We start from the raw sequence: 24,039 nt of genomic DNA on the forward strand, positions 1-24,039 counted from the left end.
CACCCTCTCCTCATCATTGGTGTCAGGGGCTCAGGAGCAGAGGCACAGGGGAGAGAGGAAATGGAGAGCGAAGGGGAAGAATCTGAGGGCAGCGTAGGGGAGTATGACAGTGACCCGAGAGATTCCAGGAGCTTCTCCAGCGAATCAGAAGATTCCCAGAAGGGGGCGCCGACGGCCAGGGAAAGGGGGGTCCCAGGGGGGACGCACCAGAAACAAGGGGCCAGCGGGGACTCCCAAAGCAGCAGCGGGAGATCAGGACCAGCTTCCCCACCAGAGCGTAGTGGGGGGGAAGAGTCCCATGTGTCAGGGCCAGCGTCTCCTCCAGCAGGGAGAGAAGATGAGTCAGGGCTGACCACGCCCCTATCGGAGAGTGGGGGAACGGAGGGGAGGTCAGGTCCAGCTAGCCTCCCCGAAGGGGGAAGCAGTGACAGGAGCAGTGTAACGGTCAGGAGGAAGGTTGCCGGCTGGGTGCACGCGCCAAGTTCGAATGTACAGGCGCGCGGGACAGCAGAAAATTGGATTGGGAACCAGGTCCTAAAGCCCGCCGGAGGCAGGGGGAAGACTCAGGGGACTCAGCGTCAGAAGAGTCTAGGAAGGGCAAGACCCCAGCGGACAGGCGGAACCAGAGGAGGAAAGAGCAAAGGAAGAGGTGGAGCAAGGCTAGAGTCTTAAACTGGTGTCTGGGGGGAGGAGATTCAGACGGAGCTTCAGCGGTCTAGAGTTTGAGACGTAGAGCTGCGCGCTGCGGCTGTGAAAGCGAAACTAAACTTCAATAAAGACTTTCGTACATAACAACGAACTGGCGTTGGTCCTTTGTGAGCTGGGACCTCGGGCAGCTCTGACAATTGGAAAATTCCTTCTTTTGTAAGTCCAGGGCGTATTTAATCTCAGTCCTAAAGGCAAGGTACTCTTGAGGGTTCCTGCCAAATTTGCTCACCAGTGCGGCATTTTTCGCCCCACCGGAGTTGCCATGATTTGCTGCTCCTGCAATCTGCGCTCCTCCAGCCTCGCTGCGAGGTCAGCAATGTGCACTTCCAGCTCCACGTTCCTCTGCACCGGAGCTGGTACGTTCCGCGCCTCATCTTCCTCAGCGCCTCTGCCTGCAGCTCTTTGCTCCTCCAGCCTCCCTTTATTCTCTTGACTCATCATGCCGCTCTTCACTGCTACACGCGAGCAACCGCAAAGACTCCTGGATTGCTGTCAGATGCTAATGGTGGTTGCTTCTGAGTAATCAGGCAGGACTCCGACCTGTCTTTTACAGGTTTTATTGTGCAAACTATTCACAGTGCAGATCTACAAAGTTCATGTCTGTCTTAGTCACTTGCAGAATCCGGGAATGCCCCCTTCCGGCTTCTCCCCCAATGTAAGAACTTCGGCACCTGAAGCCTCCTCCTCCCCTCCTTGCGTTTCACCCCTCTGCACAAGTTGGGCGATGGAAGTGGCATGTGTCTCTCCTAGCCTGCCTGGCGAGGTGAGGTGCTGGGGCTCTCAGCAGCATCCTCAAGCCCTTTCCTCTCTTGGCTGGCCCCTTTCCTCTCTTCTCCACTGGAGGTGTGGCTTTCCCCACCGCTGGAAGAGGAACTGCTCTTCAGAAGTTTTGGAGGTTCTCTGTATCCCTACGCCCCCCCCCTGCCTCCCTCCCCTGTTCTGATGGCAGTCCCCTGACATCAAATGCTGGTTCTCAGATCTGTTTCTTTTGGATAAAAATGCAATTATTATTGATTGCTTTAGCTGAAGAAATTACAAAAATAAAATACATAAAATTGGATAAAAACAAAATAATATACACTGCACAGCTAAAATCATTATTGTAATCAGACAATTTGTTAGATAAGAGGTTTCTCCTCTGAAGAATTTAACTTAAGGCATTTTTTTCTGCCAGAGTTCATGTGGGTTCTCATGTGGGTGCCATTGCAATTCTAAGAGAACAAGGAAAGAGAACATGATGATCTCCAACAGCTCCTTTTCTAGAAAAACCACTGATGGGCAAAAGATGTGGAACATAATATATAGATGATAGATTGGGAATGATAATGAAAAATGATATAAAATTTATGGCACTTAAGGAGAATTATATGAAAATGATGTACAGATGGTATTTAACTCCAGTCAAACTATCAAAAATGCACAAAACAAAAGAAAATAAGTGTTGGAAGTGTAAAAAAAGCAGGGGGTACGTTTTACCACATGTGGTGGCAATGTAAGGTTATAAAAAGTTTTGGGAAATGATCTATAATGAATTCTTAAAAAGTTTAAAATAACATTTGTTTAAAAACCGCAAGCTTTCTTAATAGGTATAACTGGAATTGATACACTGAAAGAATACAAAAATCTGTTAGGTATACAACAACAGCCGCATGGAAATTGATGGCCCAACAATAGAAAGAACAAGTCGCAACCAAAAAAGATTGGCAACTTATTTTCTTTTCTTTTCTTTTCTTTTTTATTGATACACCAAGAAAAAAGAAAAAAACCACAAATCTCAAATTACACATAGGAATAACCATAGACACACAATTTTCTTAACAAACAATAAAACATAAATTGGTCTTAACACTAAAGACCCAACCTCCTGTCTATTCGATATTTCAATTTCATATTACTTATTGCCAATACACACTTTTATAATAATTATGCTGGAATGGCTAAATTAGCCAGAAAACTAAGAAATCAAGAAGAATATATATATATATATATGCTTTCGTAGATTTTCATGGGTACAGGAATGCAGGTTTTGGTGTCCTCGGGTGTCTTCCCGTGTAAAAGTTGGGGTGTCTAGGCGACGTTTCGACGAGGTCTCACTCGTCATCTTCATGCTGGTGCTTTCGGCTTCTTGTTACTGGAACAGAGCAGGATCTCAGTGTTTGAGTTCCTATAAATACTGTAGAGGGGGTGTGGTGTATAGCCTCCAATGTTCTGGGCAGAGAGGAAGTTCCCAGGCTAGTGTGCCTTTTCTTCTTTTGTTCCTTAATTACTTGAGAGATATCTTGAGTGATTTCTTGAGTGATATCCTGAGTACCACTTAGGTGGGTCATTAGGTGTGGATTAGTTGTTAAAGTCTTTGTGTCTTGACCTCTTGAACTTTGTGAAGAGTTTTCCTGAGAAGATGGCTGTACTGTACTTAGTTGTGCTCTGGCTTGGCTTCGTGTATAGGGGCGAGCTGTGGTTTTGTGGCTTGTGTCAGCCAGATCTGTGTAGGGATTGCAGGGGGGTGCAGCATCCGGAGGTGCCACCATGGATTGGCTACTGGATGGTGTCTGTAATTCATCTGTGGAGAGGGTCTGGGTTTGGGTCTGGTGTGGTTGATTGGTGTTGGCGTTCTGTGTGCCTCTGGATCTGGTGTCAGTTTTTGTGGGGAGGGCTAATTAACGTGTTAATTGCCAATGGATACCAGCAAAACAGGATTACGAAGCTAATCCAAAAGGAAACACCCCCCAAAAACCAAGACACAGAAGAAAACAATGGCATGGCCCTCCTTCCTTATATCAAGGGCACTACAGATAAAATTAGCAAAATCCTCCATAAACACAATATCAAAACAGCCTTTTGCACCAACCAAAAAATAGCCAATATCCTCAGAAACCCCAAGGATAAAATCCAGTTGGAAAACCAAGGGATCTATGAAATACCCTGCAAAGTCTGCCCAGCCACGTACATTGGACAAACAAACAGACGAATAAATGCACGTATCGCAGAACACAAGAATGCCGTCAAAAAAGAAGAAAAAACTTCCTCTCTTTTCCAACACATGAAAGAAACAGGACACGAAATTAATTTTGCAGATTCCAAATTGCTCTTTAACACGGAACATCACCACAAGAGAATAATCATGGAAGCCATCGAGATAGAGAAACACCCTCACAACATGAACAAGCGTGACGACACATCCCGCTTGCCAGACATCTGGAAATTAGCCCTCCCCACAAAAACTGACACCAGATCCAGAGGCACACAGAACGCCAACACCAATCAACCACACCAGACCCAAACCCAGACCCTCTCCACAGATGAATTACAGACACCATCCAGTAGCCAATCCATGGTGGCACCTCCGGATGCTGCACCCCCCTGCAATCCCTACACAGATCTGGCTGACACAAGCCACAAAACCACAGCTCGCCCCTATACACGAAGCCAAGCCAGAGCACAACTAAGTACAGTACAGCCATCTTCTCATGAAAACTCTTCACAAAGTTCAAGAGGTCAAGACACAAAGACTTTAGCAACTAATCCACACCTAATGACCCACCTAAGTGGTACTCAGGATATCACTCAAGAAATCACTCAAGATATCTCTCAAGTAATTAAGGAACAAAAGAAGAAAAGGCACACTAGCCTGGGAACTTCCTCTCTGCCCAGAACATTGGAGGCTATACACCACACCCCCTCTACAGTATTTATAGGAACTCAAACACTGAGATCCTGCTCTGTTCCAGTAACAAGAAGCCGAAAGCACCAGCCTGAAGATGACGAGTGAGACCTCGTCGAAACGTCGCCTAGACACCCCAACTTTTACACGGGAAGACACCCGAGGACACCAAAACCTGCATTCCTGTACCCGTGAAAATCTACGAAAGCATATATATATATATATATATATATATATATATATATATATATATATAATATTTATTGCATATTTACAAAAGAACTGTAAGGAAATTAACGCAATAACAGGTTCTACAAAAAAACCCGCACCACTTGTAATATTAAGGACAATGTTGAAAATTAGGAATAATTAAGGATAAGGAAATTATAGACATGTACAACATAAGATAATACAAAAGAACCAGGGGAGTGAATGGAGGGAAGTCAAAGGATCTGAGTTATCCCAAAATAAGGTGTGATTGATTATGCAGAGTGAGACTTTCCTGCCCCCCCACTCTATTTTATTCAAGTTACCAGTGCTGACAACTTCCAAAAGGAGAAGCTTTGCAAGCTCAAAGATGGTGCAAATGTATTTATTTTGTTACAAATTCAGCTTTTGAGGAGATCCCCATATTTGTGTACCATAAGAGATTTGTGGACTGACTTCTTTTAAACTGCTTTTTAATTGTATTTGTTATATTTTTAAATTCTTTTTAACTGTTTTTATGTGGGGGGTTTTCTGCCATTGTGATTGGATAACCGGGTTGCTGGGGAAATTGTATGTTGCAAATTGGGTGGGTGGGACAATAGTCTTTAAATATTGGTGCACTCTGGTTTCTCTTTGCAGAGTGCATCGGATCACCCGCCCGCCCGCCCGCCCGCCCTCTTTTCCGGTTGACCTTGCTTTGCCTGTCATGGGGTCGTCTGCCTTGGCGCAGGGGCCTAGTAGGAATTTTGCCATTTGGTGATTGGCTGTGCCATTTGGTTTTTGCCTACTACTCAACAATTTGTCATAACTTGTAAGGTTGTGGTTAGGCATTGGTTATAAAATGCTGGTGGTGGAGGGGCCAGGATAGGCTGTGCCTGCCCCTCCTATTGCGCTGAAGGTAATTCTGTTAAAGGAATCCTGGGGTTTGCCACAATTTCATCCAATCCCTGTCATGGGATCAGTGCCGTCCAATCCCTGTCATGGGACCAGGGCCGGCAAGCTTTCGGGGAGCTGCTGGGGTGAGCGGCGTGGGTCCGACGCTTAGCTCAAATGACCCCCAGTTTGACTTTCCCTTCTACTGGCTACCGATCGGACCTCGGGATGTCAGTTCTGTCCCAGGCAGAAACGGACGCCTCGGACAGAGCGGTGGGGGCAGTCCTATTACAGCAAGACCAGCAAGGGGACTGGAGGCCGTGCTCATTCTACTCCAGGAAACTTAGCAAGTCGGAACAGAACTACACCATCTGGGACAGGGAGTTGCTGGCCATTCATGCAGCCTTCAAGGCGTGGCGGCACTTCCTCATCGGAGCCAGACACACAGTGCAGGTCCGCATGGACCATAAGAACCTGGAGTACTGGCGCACGGCGCTGTTCCTGAACCAGAGACACATCCGCTGGGCGGAGTTCTTTGCGGATTTCGACTTCAGGATAGAATACATCCCGGGGGACAACAACGTCATGGCGGATGCACTATCCAGGAAGCCGCAGTATCTTGAGGAAGCGGCACCGGTGGCGGCCAAACACATTTTCGCACCGAAAGCGTGGGCGTGCGCTTCAGCCACCATGGACCTGGACGCGGTTCGTCGCACGCTGCAGACGGATTCGTTCGCACAAGCCAAGATGGAGGAGGTGCAAAGAGGTACAGCGAAGGACGACGAGTTCCAGATACGCGACGGACTGCTCATCCGCAAAGGGGCTCTCTACGTGCCGGGAGACGACCTCCGTGCGAAAGTCCTGCAGCAGTTACACGACGCGCCCAGCGCTGGGCACTTCGGCAAAGACAAGACAGCGGAATTAGTAGCCAGAGACTTTTGGTGGCCCAAGATGAGAGGAGAAGTCAAGGATTACGTCGCGCGGTGTGACACATACCAAAGGGCCAAACCAGTACACAGGGCGCCGGCGGGACTGCTGGAACTGCTACCAACGCCGCTTGAACCGTGGGAGAAAGTAGCCCTGGACTTTGTCACAGATCTGCCCAGCTCAAGAGGCAAAACAGCGGTACTCGTGGTCGTAGACCTGTTCACCAAGATGGCGCACTTCATTCCTTGCGCGAAGGTGGCTACAGCGGAACAGACCACCAAGCTGTTCATAGACCACGTGTTCAGAGTTCACGGCTTACCGAGGTCCATCCTGTCCGACCGCGGTCGCCAATTCGTCTCGAGCTTCTGGGAGAAGCTGCTGGGCATCCTGAACGTCAAGATCAACTTAGCGTCGGCCCGACACCCGCAGACCAACGGACAAGCAGAGAGGGTCAACGCCATCATGGAGCAGTAACTGCGATGCTATGCGAACCAACAACCCTCGACCTGGGTGGACTACCTACCGCTGGCCGAGTTTGCCTAGAACAACACGAAGCACACATTGACAGGGGTGACGCCATTCTTCGCCAACAATGGGCGGCATCCCAGAACCTTCCCGGGATTAGAGACGAAGGGGGAGGGGGAGCCACAGGGAGCAGAGCACTTGGCAGCCGAGTTGCAGGAAGTCCACGAGCAACTCCGAAGGAACTTGGAACTAGCAAAACACGCCTACAAAATGCAGGCAGAAAGGCACAGGAGAGTCGGGGAAGACATCCAGGTGGGGGACTGGGTCTGCTTAGCAGCTAAGGCAGTGCCAGCCAGAACGTTAGCTAAGAAGAAGCTTAGACACAAGCAGTTAGGGCCTTACCAGGTCGAGGCACAAATCAACCCAGTGGCTTTCCGGTTGACACTCCCGGAGGGCTCCAGAATGCACCCGGTCTTTCATAGGTCAGTGCTCACACCCTACAAGGAACCCCACAGGTTTCAGGCACCAAGGGACGCACCAGACCCACTGAGCAAATCACCAACAGGGGAGAGGTCACCGAGGGCGACGCCACTCAACGAGGTCACGGAGATTTTAGACTCGAGATGGGGGGAAGAGGGCGTTGAAGATCTCCTCGCTGAGGAAGGTACCCCAGCCAGCGCCAACAGGTGGGTACCGGACTATGCCTTGGAGGAGCGCTACCTCAAAGACGAGTTCCATGCACTCTTCCCACACAGACCTATGCCGGCAGATTTTTTCGACGACTGGCTGTTCACACCCACACTTTCCGCCAGCACGTTCCAGGGGTTCTCATTAGCTGAGGAAACAGCACCAGAATCGAGCTCCCCAAAGGGATCACTCTCGAGGTTTGGCACAGACCGCTCTTATTGGTGGGAAGATCAACCGGAGGTGGGGCGGAGCAGGGGACTCTTTCATGCAACCTCGCCCAAGGAGACAGGGGGAGGGAAGGACATGGACGTGTTGGGGGAGGATCCTGGGTTCGAGCACAACTCTAGAGAGATGGAAGCAGAGGAGATCGACGCCGACGAGCCGATTACGGGCTGGCCGGATCCAGCTGGATGGCTGCATGCCAGGGGGACAGAACGGTATCCCGCGCTCACCCCCACAGTACTGGAGCACCCGAAACCCACTCCCGAAGAGGGGGAGGGGGAAGGGGGGGCTTCGAGGGGGGGGATGGATGTCAGGGGCTCAGGAGCTGAGCCACAGGGGAGAGAGGAAATGGAGAGCGAAGGGGAGGAATCTGAGGGTAGCGGAGGAGAGAATGACAGTGACCCGAGAGATTCCATAAGCCTCTCCAGTGAATCAGAAGATTCCCAGAAGGGGGCGCCGACGGCCAGGGAAAGGGGGGTCCCAGGGGGGACGCACCAGAAGCAAGGGGCCAGCGGAGACTCCCAAAGTAGTAGCTGGAGTTCAGGACCAGTTTCCCCACCAGAGCGTAGTGGGGGGAAGAGTCCCTTGGGTCAGAGCCAGTGTCCGCTCCAGCAGGGAGGGAAGAGGAGTCAGGGCTGGCCACGCCCCTGTCGGAGAGTGAGGGAATGGAGGGGAAGTCAGACCCAGTTAGCATCCCCGGAGGGGAAAGTAGTGACAGGAGCAGTGTTACGGTCAGGAGGAAGGTGTCAGGCTGGGCGCGCGCGCCAAGTTCAAATATACAGCTGATGACCCGGAGTGGGAACCAGGTCCTAAAGCCCGCCGGAGGGAGGGGGAAGAATTAGGAGACTCAGCGTCAGAAGAGTCTAGGATGGGCAAGACCCCAGCGGACAGGCGGACCCAGAGGAGGAAAGAGCAAAGGAAGAGGTGGAGCAAGGCTAGAGTCTTAAACTGGTGTATGGGGGGAGGAGACTCAGACGCAGCTTCGGCGGTCTAGAGTTTGAGACGTAGAGCTGTGCGCCGCGGATGTAAAAGCGAAGCTGAGCTTAAATAAAGACTGTTTCATATAACAACGATCTGGCGTTGGTCCTTTGTGAGCTGGGACCTAGGGCAACTCTGACAGTATGCATAACGGACAACACTACTTTGTGACCCACAAAGAGGATGTGGTAACTATCAATGCATGTGTATCCCTTTATAGATCACATTTTCCGCTGGGATATGCAACAACAGATATTCAGAGGCTTACTAGTTCTCATACTGGAGGGGAAATAGCTATCATAACTATATTAAAAACAAAATACCGTACTGATGTTACAAAACTGACAGTGTAAACTTGAAGGACCCCATGGATACAAGCAGGTTCCAGGTTCACCTGATTTCTGGGAAGAGCATGTGTGTGACATGCTAATTGTTTATTACTTTGTGCCTCGTTAGCATTAGTTTGTTTCCAGCTCAGCTTTAACATAAAGCCTGAGGGAGGAACACATTTATTAAAAGTACCTGCTTACTGAGAGTGTAAATGTGGTTGAACTGGAAGAGGCACCTGGCTGACTCCCACAGAGTTGCATCCAATATGAAAAAAGAGATTTGTGTTACAATATAAAAATATAGGATGCACTCCCTATTTTCATAATTTCCTGCTCCTCACTGGACCAGTCCTTCCCAATTGGAATCCTTAGTCACCCTTCCTTGGCCCATGAATTCCTCCAAGTCAACTTCTTCTTCCAGCGGTCAACTGTTGGTTCATTCCTCATTGGCTTCTAATCACTCAGGCATTATGAGGGTCTTCTTGAGTATATGCTTCTTCCTTGAAGAGTTGGTTTTGACTACTGCTTAGGCTAAACAATTCAGAGGTGTGGGAGCAGTGCAATGGTTGGGTAAGCCCCTTCTTCCAATCTGAAAGAATTAGCAAAAGGAGGTGCTTCTGGCAGGAGGTGTGAGGACTCTGACAGGATCCTGGAGTCAAACGGCCTTTCCCACAAAGCCTTTAAAGCACTAACTAGGCTTTGGAAAGCAGCCCTCCTGTCTCTTTCCCAATGCTGCTGCCACCCCAGGAGCTACTTCCGTGGCCCTTCTCTGCTGGCAGGGAGAAATCAGGACACCCTGGAATCAAGGCACAACCCAGGACAGCTTAAGGAATTCCGTAGCCATTCCTGAGGCGTATGCATTTAAATCAGCTTTAAAATAAATTTGCCTCCAAGGTGAATGGACTCTTGAAGTATAAGGAGAATATGAGAACATTTACAAAGCAAAATGGTCAGAGCTGGAGGCCCATAGGATTGGCGTAAACGTCCACTGCCTTTTGAATATGACTTTTTGTATGTTGTGTTTTAAAAAGGCTAAGGTACCTGGACATACAAACATTGTTAGGCCCAGCAAGTCTCTTTCACCACCTGTTCTAAATCTTTTATCATTTCACTTATTTGAGAGATGTTTCATCTTGTATTGAGCTTAGATGATATAACCATGCATTCAAAAACTGTCAAATCTCTGCTTGCCTGCAGTTTTACATTAAAAACAAAACTTTGATGCTTTATATCAGGAAATGCCATACTTCCCCATTCCAAACTATTGATTTGAAGGATACACATTTTAGAAACAACTTTTTATTTGCCACAATCATTTATATTTATCATAATAACCACAATGATAGACAGCACTCTTTTCTCTGTGTACTGCATCCCATTTCCTTCCATGAACAGCAAAAAAAGGGGGAGAGAGAGAGAGAGAGAGAGGAAGAGACAGGGATCCAAATGCCTGACTCTCACCACTAGGAATCACCCTCACATTGCTATGAATTATTGAATTCACAAAGAGGAGATTTATGCTGAACCATAATTACCCACCAATGTGAGGCTGGTGTTAGATATGTGAAGCATTATAATAGTTATTTCAACTGGAAAAGCGTTTGAGGCAGTGGAGATAAAGGGAAGTGCCAGAGAAACCAAAACTCCAAAGTATACTTTGAGGAAGTTGCAATACAAAACTATACAAACTTATCTGTGAGTAAGACCCATTGAAATCAGTGGCACTTACATCTAGATAGACAGGTATAGAATTGCACTGGAATCCCTTTGAAATAAATGGTTATTAGTTCAACCAAAAGTGCATAGGAGTGTGCTGAAATCCCTAGGAGTTTGCTCCAATCCTTCCAGCCAAATATATTTATTGGTGAGGGATGGGGTGGAAAATTGAGAAATATCTTTCGCTTTCAAGGAAGGAAGCAAACTTCCTTTGAAACTGGAGGTGGAACATAGACATTGTGGGTTATTTTGCCCTGCCTGAGGTTGTCTAATCCTCTTTTCAAGTAATCTAAGCTGGTGGCCATCACTGCCTCCTATGGAAGTGAGTTCCATGATTGAACTATGAACTGCATAAAATATTATACAGCACATAGCTTCTGAACTGCACTAAGCATGCTTCATCCCTCCTTTCAACTATCTCAGCTAAAATATTTGTGATATTATGGGGTTAATCATTAAATAGAATACTTTTCTTTTTTCTTTAACTTACTAAACACAAGCAAAATAATTAAGCAACATTAGGTTACCTTCTCCAGGACATCGGAAATTTTTGTTAGGTCTAATTGGAGATGAATCTATGTTTGCCACAACGGCCACAAGGATACTCCTGGCCCAGAAATGAAAATCACAGGAGATTCCAACATTGGAAGAATGGTGGAGTAAGATGGTGGAATACGTTGAGTTAGCAAAGCTGACGGAGAAGATCCGGAATCAGCGCGACAAACTGTATCAAAAGGACTGGAGCAAATTTGTATTATATATGAAAGAATATTGTAAATATCTGAAAACATTTGCAGCTGTGAGTTGAAATGTTTTGTAATGACAATATAAGGAACTGATTTACATTTCATAAAGGGAAATATAAAAATAAGAGAGAAGGTAAAAAAGTGGTTATAGAAATGCTAAGAATAAAGTAATTACGTACTGAAGTCAGAAAAAGGGGCGGGAGGAGGTCGATGCTCGGCTAGAGCAATGTTTGAGCATATGGATTAATGAGCAATAGATAACCCACATCAGCAGTGACAGCCACAGTTGGATAGACCTAACAGTGGACTAGTCACATTTATGGAAGAGGCTATCAGTGGCAATTAATTTGATGGATATACCATTTCCATTTGCTCGGGGAGAACAGGGGGAATGGGCGACTGCCCTCCTGTCATGATAGTCCTGTACCCATGGACATCTGATCAGCCACTCCAAGAAGGATGCTGCTAGACTGCAGGGTTCTTCTTGTCTTCTGAAAATGGAGGGTGGGATTTGAATCGGGGATAAACAACTACGTAGCTGGATTCAGTTCAAGACAACGTGGCTAAGTCTAGTCATCACTAAACAAATCAGCTGGCTCAAAGTATCCTCTGCCTTTCACAACAATCTGACACAATTAGAACAAGGAGGGGCAAAGTTCAGTAAAATGATTTAATCAGCTCTCAGTAATAATCTTAGAGTCACTGTATTCTATTACGTGCCTACCAGTGTGTCCCTGGCACCTTTCAACAGCCCTGAGCTATGTCTAGCTTTGCCAGCTGAGCAGTCACCTGAGCAGTACCCTGAGGCTTTGATTGCACTTTGATTAGTAGCCTGGAAGAAGAGAAAAAGTATATTGTTCCTTCCAACTCAGTAAGCGAAGGCAAAAAAATGATGAACATAGTCACATGGCCTCAATTGACTTTGCAGCCTTCTTGGAACAAGTTGCTCATTTGGAGCTGTTTGTGGTCCTGCAGTAACATTACCTTACAGTCAAAATAAAAAAAAATCCTTCCAGTAGCACCTTAAAGACCAGCTAAGTTAGTTCTTGGTATGAGCTTTCGTGTGCATGCACACTTCTTCAGATACACAGTTTAATTTATTTTGACTATGGCAGACCAACACGGCTACCTATCTGTAACTGGAACTATGGAAATTACCTTACAGTGTTACCTCTGGTTAAGAACTTAATTCATTCTTATCCTTAGGCGCACTTTCACTAATGGGACCTCCTGCTGCGCGCGATTTCCATTCACATCCTGGGGCAAAGTTTGCAACCATGAGCAGCTACTTCCAGGTTAGCGGAGTTCGTAACCCGAATCATTCGTAGTCAGAAGTGTTCGTATCCAGAGGTGAAGATGATGATGATGAAAATGTTTATTCGGCTTTACGCCCATCATAAAGCACAACACAACAAAATATATCAAATGAAATAAAACAGTGGACTCGTACAAGCCACCAGTAATATAACACAATTCACAGCTCACAAGGACAGATATTAGCAATTCAAAAGAAAAAAATAAGATTAAGATTTAGGCACTACACTAAAATCAATATCTGATGTCATTATAGAAAATTCTTATAACTATCAATAATCGGCTAACATTCCATTCCGTCTCTTATACGAGAGGACGGCTGTTAGGAATTTAGCAACCTGTAGGGTAATATAAGAATCCACATCTTGAAGAACCCAGGCAAGCTGTAGGTCTACTGGTTTGTCAGCCATAGGCTGAATTATGGAGTTTAGTATACTAGCACGAGCTGAACTGTACATAGGGCAGATAAACATGACATGCTGTAGAGATTCAGATGTTTTCATTTCACAAGCACACATTGAAGGGACTTGGCCCTTAGTGAATCTATGTCTCAGGACATTTGTTGGAAAAACATTGAACCTAGCTCTAATGAAGGCATATCGGTGAGACGCGGCCATAAGCGATGTTAAGTAGGACGGAGCATGGTAGATAGGGATTATGCCAAAATTTAACGGCGAGCAGACTCCACCACCAGCTAAGTAATTTTGGTATAGCTCCACATCATCCAGCCTTTGATTTATGCACATTTAGATCCAGTTTGAGCAATTCAGTGGGCGAGATCTCATAGGACAGCAATTTGGCATGGATTTTTCCTGACCACAAATTTGTGAAGTCATCCCGCCACATGCATTGAATGAGATAGTGGTTTGGGAGTTTATGCCATAGGGATATCCAATAAATCAAAACTCTCCTCCATAGAACTAACTCCACTGAGGGGATCTTCATTTCTAAACGAATAGCCGCATTACTTACGCATGTTGGTAATTTTAGAAGTCGGCGTAAGAATTGGCTTTGAAGCGACTCTAAAGGTGAGAGGTTTGCAAAGGCAGCCCATAAAGGTGCAGCATAGGCCATCACATCCTGGGGCAAAGTTTGAAACCATGAGCAGCTACTTCCAGGTTAGCGGAGTTCGTAACCCAAATCATTCGTAGCCAGAAGTTTTCGTATCCAGAGGTATCACTCTGCTTTCTACCTTAGCCTTACTTGCCTGCCCCAGAAGTGATTGCTTTGCTGCCACTGAGTCACCCTCCTTTTTTCTGTGTGGATCAGTTTTACTGGTTGAAACCTCCATTGCAGCCACGTGAAATGAAGTCAACATTTTAACCACAGCTCATCCTATACTTCGAAGCCTTGCTGGGATGGATCTAGTATCCAGGCTTTTCTCTTCTTTAGAAGAGGAATCCTTAGATGGAGACTGCATTGAGGGGGTTTCTTGTAGGTGGCTTCCGGGCTTTGCCATTGCCTTTTTTGGTTCTCAGCTCCTTTATTGGGTACCGTCAGAATTAAAATTTTATATTACCGTATTTTTTGCTCCATAGGGCGCACCTGACCATAGGGCCCACCTAGTTTTCAGAGGGGGAAATCAAGGAAAAAAATATGATTTCCCCACTCCCCCCATCTCTGCGAGCAGCGGACAAGCTGCCGGCAGTCTGTGCGCTTCTCCCAGACCTTCTCCCTGCTTTTACAGGAGGGGGGGAGGAATTCCCCCACCTCCCGCAAAAGCCCACAGTTTGGGGAGAAGCGAACAGAAGTGCGCAGCCTATGCGCTTCTCCCAGACCTTCTCCCTGCTTTTGAGGGAGGTGGGGGAATTCCCCCATCTCCCGCAAAAGCCCACAGGAGCCACGCACCCTTTAAGGAGCGCAAGGCTCCTGTGGGCTTTTCTACGAGGAGGGAGAAGGGACTGATGCGGCCAGTCAGTCCCTTGTTCCTCCTCGGGGAAAAGCCCCCAAGAGTGGCCCCGCAAAAGCCGTGTGCTCTTTAAAGGGGCTGCACGGCTTCTGCTGGCTTTTCGCAAAACTGGCAGAAGCTGCACGCTCTTTAAAGTGTGTGTGGCTCCTGTGGGCTTTTCTACGAGGTGGGAGAAAGGACTGGTGCGGCCAGGCAGTCCCTTCTCCCTCCTGGGGAAAAGTCCCCAAGAGCGCACGGAGCTTGTGTGCAGCTCTTGGGGGCTTTTCCCGCCTGCCTCCCCTCTGCATTCGCTCCATAGGATGCACACACATTTCCCCTTGCTTTTTAGGAGGGAAAAAGTGTGTCCTATAGAACGAAAAATACGGTAACTGTATAGAAGAAAAATTTTGAAAAGTGCCTGTTGACAACTAATGAGATTGTGGTGAAATAATTCAGACAATGTCAACAGTGATATTTGAAGGTCATCATTTTCTCTATGTCGTTATGCCAAAGGGAAAAATAAACTCCTCTTCCCAGAGTTCACTGAACATTTGTCCCCAAGTGTTGTTTGCAGCGCAAACACGTAACCTATAAATCCCTCCAAGTAAGCCTCTATGTGCATCACTTCTCTTTCTAGAATGATGAAGGCACTCCTGAGCACATGCCTCCTCTTGGCCCTGCTTTCTCCAGGTAAGTAGGAACCAGTAGGATGGGGAACTTTTACAGAAATAATATTTAGAAGCACAGAGAAATCCGGAGAGCTGAATTTAAGAGAGCTAGTATGTTGTAGTAATTAGAGGGTCAGACAAGGATCCAGGAGACCAGGGTTCAAATCCGCACTCAGCCACAAAGCTCACTGGGGGATCCTGGACCAGTCACTATACCTCAGGTTAACCTACCTCACAGGGTTCTTGTGAGGATAAAATGGGGAGCGTAGAACCATGTACACAGCCTTGAGCTGCTTGGAGGCAAGTGCAGAAAACAAACAAACAAAACACACACACACACACACACACAAAAAAAAAAAAAATAGAAGCCAAGAGCAATGATGTTTGAAATATGCTAGTAACTGAAGGTACTATGTTTAGTAGCCACTGGTAGCCTAATTCTGCATCATTTCTCTAAACCTTTTTGTGAAGCTTTTGTGAAGCCATTCAAGTTGGTAGCATTGTCAGTCTTATGAGAGAGGGATCAAAATGTTTGTATTTCCACTTTGTCCATGTCATGCAGAACAGTATGTGCTTCCAGGAAGTCCCCTCTTTCTCCCCTCTTAACTGTCCTAACCCCCCCCCCCAAAAAAAAAACCCAAGAACATCGTCAACATTTTTCATAGGTGAGTTGCCCTAGCATAGCTATTAGAACCCTTAAAGACCAACTCTCTTAACCTGGATCTAACCCTGTTCATTTAACTCTGCTTAAAACTGGTTGAAATGCAAAATCTGCTCTCCAACAGGTCTGGGTCAGTGATGGGACAGAGTATTCCTGCAGAGGGTACCCAGTTTCCACAATGCTTTTTTTCATACCTAAATGATGGGATAAGTCTTCCTCCTGCTCATCTGGCCATTGCTCCTTTATCTAAGCTCACATCTAAGATTGTAATTGAACAGTAGGGGAAAAAGGCATTGAAGTAATAGAGTGGATGGGAGGAAAAAATGGGCCATCAGACAGGGAGGGTTTACCTCTTGGAAATAATTAAACCAGTGTTCTGGCCAATGGCTTTTATTCATTTTCTTTTACTGAAAGCTCTTATTAACTTGAACCCCATTTCATTTTAAAGATTTAATTCACTCTCACCTCCTTCTCTGTGTCAAACGAAGGAAACCACAAAACCAAATAATAATAATGATAATAACAATCCATGAACTAATCTTTTGCTCCTGTCCTCAGCATTGCCTCTGAAGTGCAGATACGGATTTAACAAGACTGCACTGACATTTGCTGGCAATGTAAGAGCCGATTGCACCTTTCGTCAAGATGTCTGTGTTGCCAGTGTTCTGCGTACAAATATATGTAAGATTTATCTGGTTTTTTGTCTTTTGTTTTTGGAATTACTAAATTAGTGGTAAGGAAGCGGTGGCACATAAGCTGTAGATGAATGAGAACTCCCATCTGCCTCATCTATCCTGGCCACCAGTCAGAGATGATGGGAGATGTAGTCCAGCAGCATATGGAGGATCACAGCTTCTCAATCCTGCAGTAAGGAATCACTAACATTTGAAAATGGGGAATCTAAAGTCACCTGATCACAAGCATCAGATTTCCATCTTGATGTACATATTTACCCACCATTTTGTGTTTTGCCTCAGGTGCCAAAATACATTGGGGCTATTCTGGGTGGGATAGTGGTGCTCACTTGACTATCTGTTCCTACATCATTGCTACATACTTAGAGGGAGAGGGGAAATGGGACAGTGAGGTTGGTGCAGTTGAAGTGCACTGCCAAGTCTTCTTCCTTGGCGATCACTTGTAGCTGAGTAAGTCTGTCTTCCATAAACACGGTTTTAACAATGAGTCCGTAAGTGACTGTGGAGGCCAATTCTGGATCCACATGTCCTTCCACAGTGGGGGCATTGGTTTCCAGACAGGAGTTGATCAAGGTGTGGATTTGCCAAGCGTGCCTTCCTGCTAGCATGTTTCTCCCTTGCGTCCTGAGTTCAAGTGACTTCAAAGCCTTTGGTAATTACCTTTGGTAATGGCTGTTCTCCAACTGGAGTGCTCACAGGCCAGTGTTTCCCAGTTGTCAGTGTTGATACAACATTTTTTAGATTTGCTTGGAGACAGTCTTTAAACCTCTGCCAAGTATTTTGGGTTGGGCAACAGGAGCTCAGGGAAGTATTTTCCTGCCCTGTAAATGGTTATGATCGACTAGCAGAGAGAATGCAGTATATGGCACATGTATTGTCAGAAGTATGGAAGAAGCCATGATTCTTCATGCTGTAGATTGGACCTGAAATGAAGTTCTACATTCATTCCAAATTTAATGCCTTTTACTCTGGTCTATGATCGTAATAAAGCTTTGAAAGCTTTGGTTATAGTTTACAAACTACGGTTGCAATCAAAATTATTCACGCCCCATTGCACATTGGGTTGATTATCAAATTTTACAGACTTCTAGCTGTTTGCATTGAGCAAATCAAGCAAAAGCCATTGAAATAGCTCTTAACAATGGCTGCTTGAAGTGGTTTCCGAAATTCAGCTGAAAATGCAACTGATACTGCCAAGAACAAGAACATTATTTATTTCGGTCGAAGACCCACAAAATCATTTTCAAAAGCAAAATAAAAGAGAAATACAGGGAAGATTAAAAGGTGGTCACATTGTTTTATCCGCAGTATCTAGGTTTATTTCTTATTACTTCTGAGAGGTAAGGGTAGTATCATCTGAGTTATATTGGCTTCTCTACACTCACTATTATTCAACCCATCCTTGGCAAGCATCTTTTACAGAAAATTGGAACCATTACAATGAATGTGTCTTAGCAGCAGTAAACCTTCATATCTAGATATTTCTTTCAAATTCTTTTTCATAGGGAAATCCCAACAGCAACTTTCGAATCAATGCTCGCCATCCAGAATCTGTTTATCAGGCGATTACAGCTTCACTGCAGCGGATGGTAAATTCTTTGAGATGAAGATGCAATGCTGCAAGACTGACTGGTGTAACAATGCATTTCTCAGCCGTACGTTTCTTCATCAATTTAGAATCATTAACATGTTAGGGTTTTGCACTGAATTTGGCCACGGCCTGGATCCTTAGTCAATCAGCAGTACTTAGAGAATCTGTGCCTCATTCAAATGGGGTGAGACAGCCCCAGGTGGCTACAGGTTGGGTTGAGCAGCTCAGGACTATTAGGGGCTCTCAAGGGATGGCGAGTCAGGCAGGACGGGGAGGCAGTCATGAGGAGAAACTGTGAAAAAGAGGGACCTAGCTAGAGACATGGGTGACACTGTAGGTTAAACCACAGAGACTAGGGCTTGCCAGTCAGAAGGTCAGCAGTTCGAATCCCCATGACAGGGTTACCTCCCGTTGCTGGGTACCTGTTCCTGCCAACCTAGCAGTTCAAAAGCATGAAGTGCAAGTAGATAAAATAGGTACTGCTCCAATGGGAAGGTACACGGCATTTCAGTGAAGTGGCTTAGTCATGATGCCAGATGACCCGGAGGCTGGTTGAAGACAAACGACGGTTCCCTAGGCCAATAAAGCGAGATGCGCACCACTACCCCAGAATAGCTCCCGACTGGACCTAATGGTCAGGGGTCCCTTTATTTTTTACTTGACAGACATGTCAGCCAGAGAAGGGATGGGTTGCCTTTCCAACCAGGCCTCTCCTTCTTCCTGCCCCTCAAAGCAGCACCATGCAGAATCAGATCATCCTTCTGATAGGTGGAAGGATTTGATCTTGCACAGTGCTAGTCCCCCTTGTCCCAGCCATATTTTTACTGTATGTTAAGATATGGTTACATATCGCCCCTATATCCAAGTGATGTGAGATTCCATGGGTACCAGGCCTGCTGTAACCCAGGCTCTGTGTTTCCTGTGGGACCATAATGCACTGTGGTGTCTTTATCATATATGGTTATGCATCAATATATACAACCTGAGGCCTACAATGAAGACATCCACCAGAAGATGTCCTGTCCCTCTCATAGACACAGCAGCATCCTTGCCTTGGCAGTTTGTCTTTTCCTGAGAACGGTCACATCCCTCATTTTCTAATAAAACCCAATCCTGGTTTTATTACTACACAGGGAGCAGCCTCCATTCCTTTGATGTGCTGCTGTGCTAATCTGCTATTTTAATGACCCACCTCCCCAAAATGGTTACCTCAGAAGTAGATTGCTTCTGGCATAAGTCATGTTGATTTCCGAGGATTTAGAAGTGTCTAAAGAAGTGTCAGTTATGTCAATTGAGGAACTTTGCCTATGTTAATTAACCAAGTGGATAAGTAAAAAAAAGTCTAAAAAAAATCGGGGCCAAGAATACAATCTTCAAGATGCCTTTATAACATTCCCTATGCATAATTAGCCATCAAAGATCTATTTCAAGCAATATAATTGGATACTTAAGCGCATGAACAGCTCATAAATAGGTTATGGTCCCTTAAAGATAACGTTCAATTAGATGCTCCAAATACGGGCCTTACAACCCACCTATCTTATCCAGACACTTGAACTGCTTCTGGTCAGTCTTTTAATTGACAAAATAAGCACTGTCTAAGCTGGCAGTTATTTTATTATTGTTATTTATTTAATTTATATACTGCCCTGTACCTGGAGGTCTCAGGGAATTCCCAGAAAGTGACAGTTAGTTCATTGCTAAAGTGCAGAAGACAGACAGAATCTCTGTACAAAGATAAGGGACAAAGAGCATCCATTTTCATACAGCCTACACCATAATCAATGGCAGGAAAACCTTCTGAGAGACTGAGAAGGGAAGAAAGTTCACACTCCCCCACTCCCCTTTATGTAAAGGTCATTCATCTCAGAGACCAATGGTGACTTTGTCCCATCCTCAGCCCTGAACCCAGATTGTGTCTAGATTATATTTTATCCAAGAGTACTTGCAGCTGCCCCACCAAAACTGGAAGGCCCTAGGGTGGATTCCATTAATACAACACAGAGATACAAAAAAAGAGAAAAACATCAACATGCTCACTATACTTTTGATTTTGGCAGTTCCTGATCGCAACACGCTGGCTGAAAATGGTTTGCAGTGCCCATCCTGCTTTTCCAAAGGAACAATAATGTGTAAAAGTGAGAAGACCATCAACTGCCTTGAGAATGAGACCCAGTGCATTCAATTTAAAGTTGATCTCAGTACAGGTAACATTGCTACCGTCTTGCTCAAAACAAATATTTATTATGTAAAAGAAATGTATTTCATTTCCTTAAATTCTGTGACAATGAGCAGTATCTGGTTAACTCAGACCATTAGTGCAAGGATTTACAGTTGTGCAAGAGAATTTCCTCTCTCTTCTTCATGTATGTGCTCTGAATCCTCCCAAAATCTGCTCCACAGAATTGGGAAAACCCTCAGAATTCATTTAGGGGATACACAAAAGGAGGAAGAGAGAGAGAGGATATGTTCCTTTCTACAACCATACATTATTTTGTTGATGTCATGATTTAGCTACATTCATAAAGATAAAGCGCTTTATATGCATTATAACAAATTGACACCAGATGGCACTTGGGAGTCCCGTCTTTCATTAACAGGATTTCCTAGTACCTCTGGTTAAGAACTTAATTAATTCCGGAAGTCCGTTCTTAACCTGAAACCATCCTTTCAGCATATTTTTCAGGAATAATGCTACATTGGGAGGGAATTTGGAATGAATGGGGGAGGGGCATATGGCTGATTTGCCTCAGAAGGACAGAGGCAGATTCCAGGCCATTTGTGATGCTTCTACCCTACATTCTTTCTTCTCTTATTTCTGCTGCCCTTTACAGCCTTGGCTTTGCTATTTTCTCTTTTAAGGGTTGAGTAAGAATTCTGAGATGAGTACCTGATTGGCTCTTGGGATTCGCCTTTTTCATCTGCTTTATGTTTGATGCGTTTAACATGAAATTAGATATGGTAAAATAAAAGGAGGATTCTCTGGATACTTAGATCACAGTGGGGCAATGAGGGAGCCTCACTTGGCACCCAACAATCCTGAGAGACAATGAAGTGCAACTCCAGCTTTTTTTCTGCTGGATCACCCTGTTGACTTATGGCAGGTTCACTCAAGGTTCAGACACCAAGGTGGGAGTGTTGTTCTCAGATCTTGCTGTGTGGCCGTAGCATGTGACTTTTAATATGCCCAGGAGATGGCAGGGATAGAATTCCTCGTATTTTATTGCAAATCACCTGCCCACAAGAATTTGATTTAGGCCTGTTTTCAAATTCTCTGATTTCATTATATCTTATACCATATTTTTCGCTCTATAACACGCACCCGACCATAACACGCAAATAGTTTTTAGAGGCGGAAAACAAGAAAAAATATATTCTAAACGAAACAGTGGATGTATGATTTTTGTGGTTCATGCTGTGGCCACAGACATGTGATCTGACGGTGAGTTTGGGGTAGCCCAATGCAAAAATCCTGAGGATCCATGTGGATCCATGCTTTGTAACCACATTTTTGCACCACTGTGGCCCCAGGCAATAGTGGGTGCGTGCTTTTTTTGGTGCAAGCTGTAGCCATGGACATGCTATGTGATCTGATGGTGAATTTGGGGTGACCCAGTGCAAGGAGACAAGGACAAGGAGCACGCCTGGGGTGTGTGGAGAAGGATGCTGCTAATAATGCAGAAGAGGGGTGTAAGAGGAGGAACACGCGTGGGGTGTGTGGAGAAAGATGCTGCTAATAATGCAGACGAGGGGTTTAAGGGGAGAAGGAACATGTGTGGGGTGTGTGGAGAGGTATGCTGCTAAAAGGGGAGAAGGAACATGCGGGGGTGTGTGGAGAGGGATGCTGCTAATAATGCAGAAGAGGGGTATAAGAGGAGAAGGCTCCTCTCCACTCCCACTTTGCTCCTTTGAAGCAAGCAGGCTCTGCTTCTCTCCCACCTCCCCGGCTTAGCGATCTGAAAAACCTCACTGCGATTTAGCGAGCTGAGTGGGGAGGAGAGAGGGACATGGTTGCTTTAAAGGAGCCAACCGGACAGGAGCCACTTACACTTGTTTAAGTGGCTCCTCTCCTCTCCCGCGTTGCTACTTTGAAGCAAGCAGGCTCTGCTTCTCTCCCTCCTCCCAACTCAGTGGCTCTTCTACCGCTTTGCTGTTTCAAAGCGAGCCACGGAGGAGGGAAGGAAGGGAAACCATGGATCCTCTGCTCATGACTGCAGCAGATCCCCCCGCCATCCGTAGGCATTCACTCCATAACACACACAGACATTTCCCCCTACTTTCTAGGAGGAAAAAAGTGAGTGTTATGGTGCGAAAAGTACGTAAGTATAACCTGTTTATAAATATTCTTTGTGTCTTGAGAGTCCTTTGGGTATGATAGCAATTTTAAATTATATCTGATCTATTTTTTTACCTGAAATTCTAATGCTGAAAATTTTGTATATTCATGTTCTGACGAAATTATGATATTTCTCAGATTTCTTAAATATACACTTTTAAAAACTAACTTATTAAAATTATCATTCACCACCACAGGAACCATCTCCTAGTCCCTGAGTAAAGGACTAATGCCAACATTTCTCTCTCTCTCCCCCCCCCCCCCCAGATTTTTTTCAGGTCTACAGTTTCACTTTCCAAGGTTGTGGAACAACAGATTTTTGTGCCATCAGGAAAAATAAAAGAAAGGTGTTCGGAGCTGGGAACTTTGTTCTTTCTGTTACCCAAGAAGGTTGTTACAATGCTTCACGAATCTCACACCAGCCTGAACATGAAGAGTGAATGGGAAAGTGTAGACCTCCTCCTTATGTATTCCAAAATGAATTGCAAAAAGGGGGAATTGGAAGCCTAGTGTTAAAATTCAGGACTCAGGATCTCTGTTTCTTTCTTTTTTGCTTTTGGTTGAAGTAAAGGGAAGCAAGGGGCAGAGGAAAAGAGGTCAGAATATGGGAATTGTGGATTCTAACTTCAAAGAATCCTGTTGTGTATCATTAAAAAACAGTTAAGTTTTCATTATGACGATTACAATGCAAAATAAATGGTTATGGAGAATCAAATGCTGGTTCTCAGATCTGTTTCTTTCAGATACAAATGTAATTATCATTTATTGGTTTAGCCACGGCGATTACAAAAGACGCAATACATAAAACAGAATAAAAACAAAATAAACTACATTGCACAGCTAAAATCATTATTCAAATCAGATGATTCCTTAGATAAGAGGTTTCTCCTTTGAAAGATTTAAATTAGGGCATATTTTAAGCAGAGTTCAGTGGAATTCAGCTCCGGCACCTCTCAGGTTAGTGCCATTGCCATTCTAAGAGAACAAGGAACAACTTCGTGGTGAACGTGATGAACTCTGGCACCTGCAAATCTAGAAAAATAGTGCTGATCCCTACAAACCTTTCTCCTTATAATCGTAACTGTAAAGGCAAAACAGATCAATTTTTCAGAGGGGTAAGCGGATTTGTCCCTTAATAAATAGTTAATCATATAACCAATCCATCTCTCAAGTGGGAGATTTAAATATTTTAACAAAGCTTCTCTTAAGTCCTCTTAGATGGAACAAACCAGTAAGTAGTTGGGTGAATATTCAGGCCCCTCACCTTTACGTAGGCAAACTACATGGGGGATCCAGAGAGAGCAGCCTTCAACTATGACAGAGTTGTAAAAGCTTTTCCCCGTTTGGTATTTGTGATGTGCTTACAT

The 24,039-nt window shown here is 45.3% G+C and overlaps 2 long non-coding RNA genes across 2 annotated transcripts; both read left to right on the forward strand.

The window, feature by feature from the left end:
• Positions 1–8,045: 8,045 nt before the first annotated feature.
• Positions 8,046–8,821, forward strand: LOC309346704. The gene is made up of 2 exons (XR_014158734.1): positions 8,046–8,318; positions 8,363–8,821. It is a non-coding gene; the product is annotated as an uncharacterized lncRNA (long non-coding RNA).
• A 7,842-nt stretch (positions 8,822–16,663) lies between these two features.
• LOC309346286 lies at positions 16,664–23,437 on the forward strand. Its single transcript, XR_014158567.1, has 4 exons — positions 16,664–16,731; positions 18,251–18,400; positions 20,397–20,543; positions 22,940–23,437. It is a non-coding gene; the product is annotated as an uncharacterized lncRNA (long non-coding RNA).
• Positions 23,438–24,039: the final 602 nt, after the last annotated feature.

Source organism: Podarcis erhardii, assembly GCF_964252035.2.
Source record: "Podarcis erhardii genome assembly, chromosome: 7".
Lineage (NCBI taxonomy): Eukaryota > Metazoa > Chordata > Lepidosauria > Squamata > Lacertidae > Podarcis > Podarcis erhardii.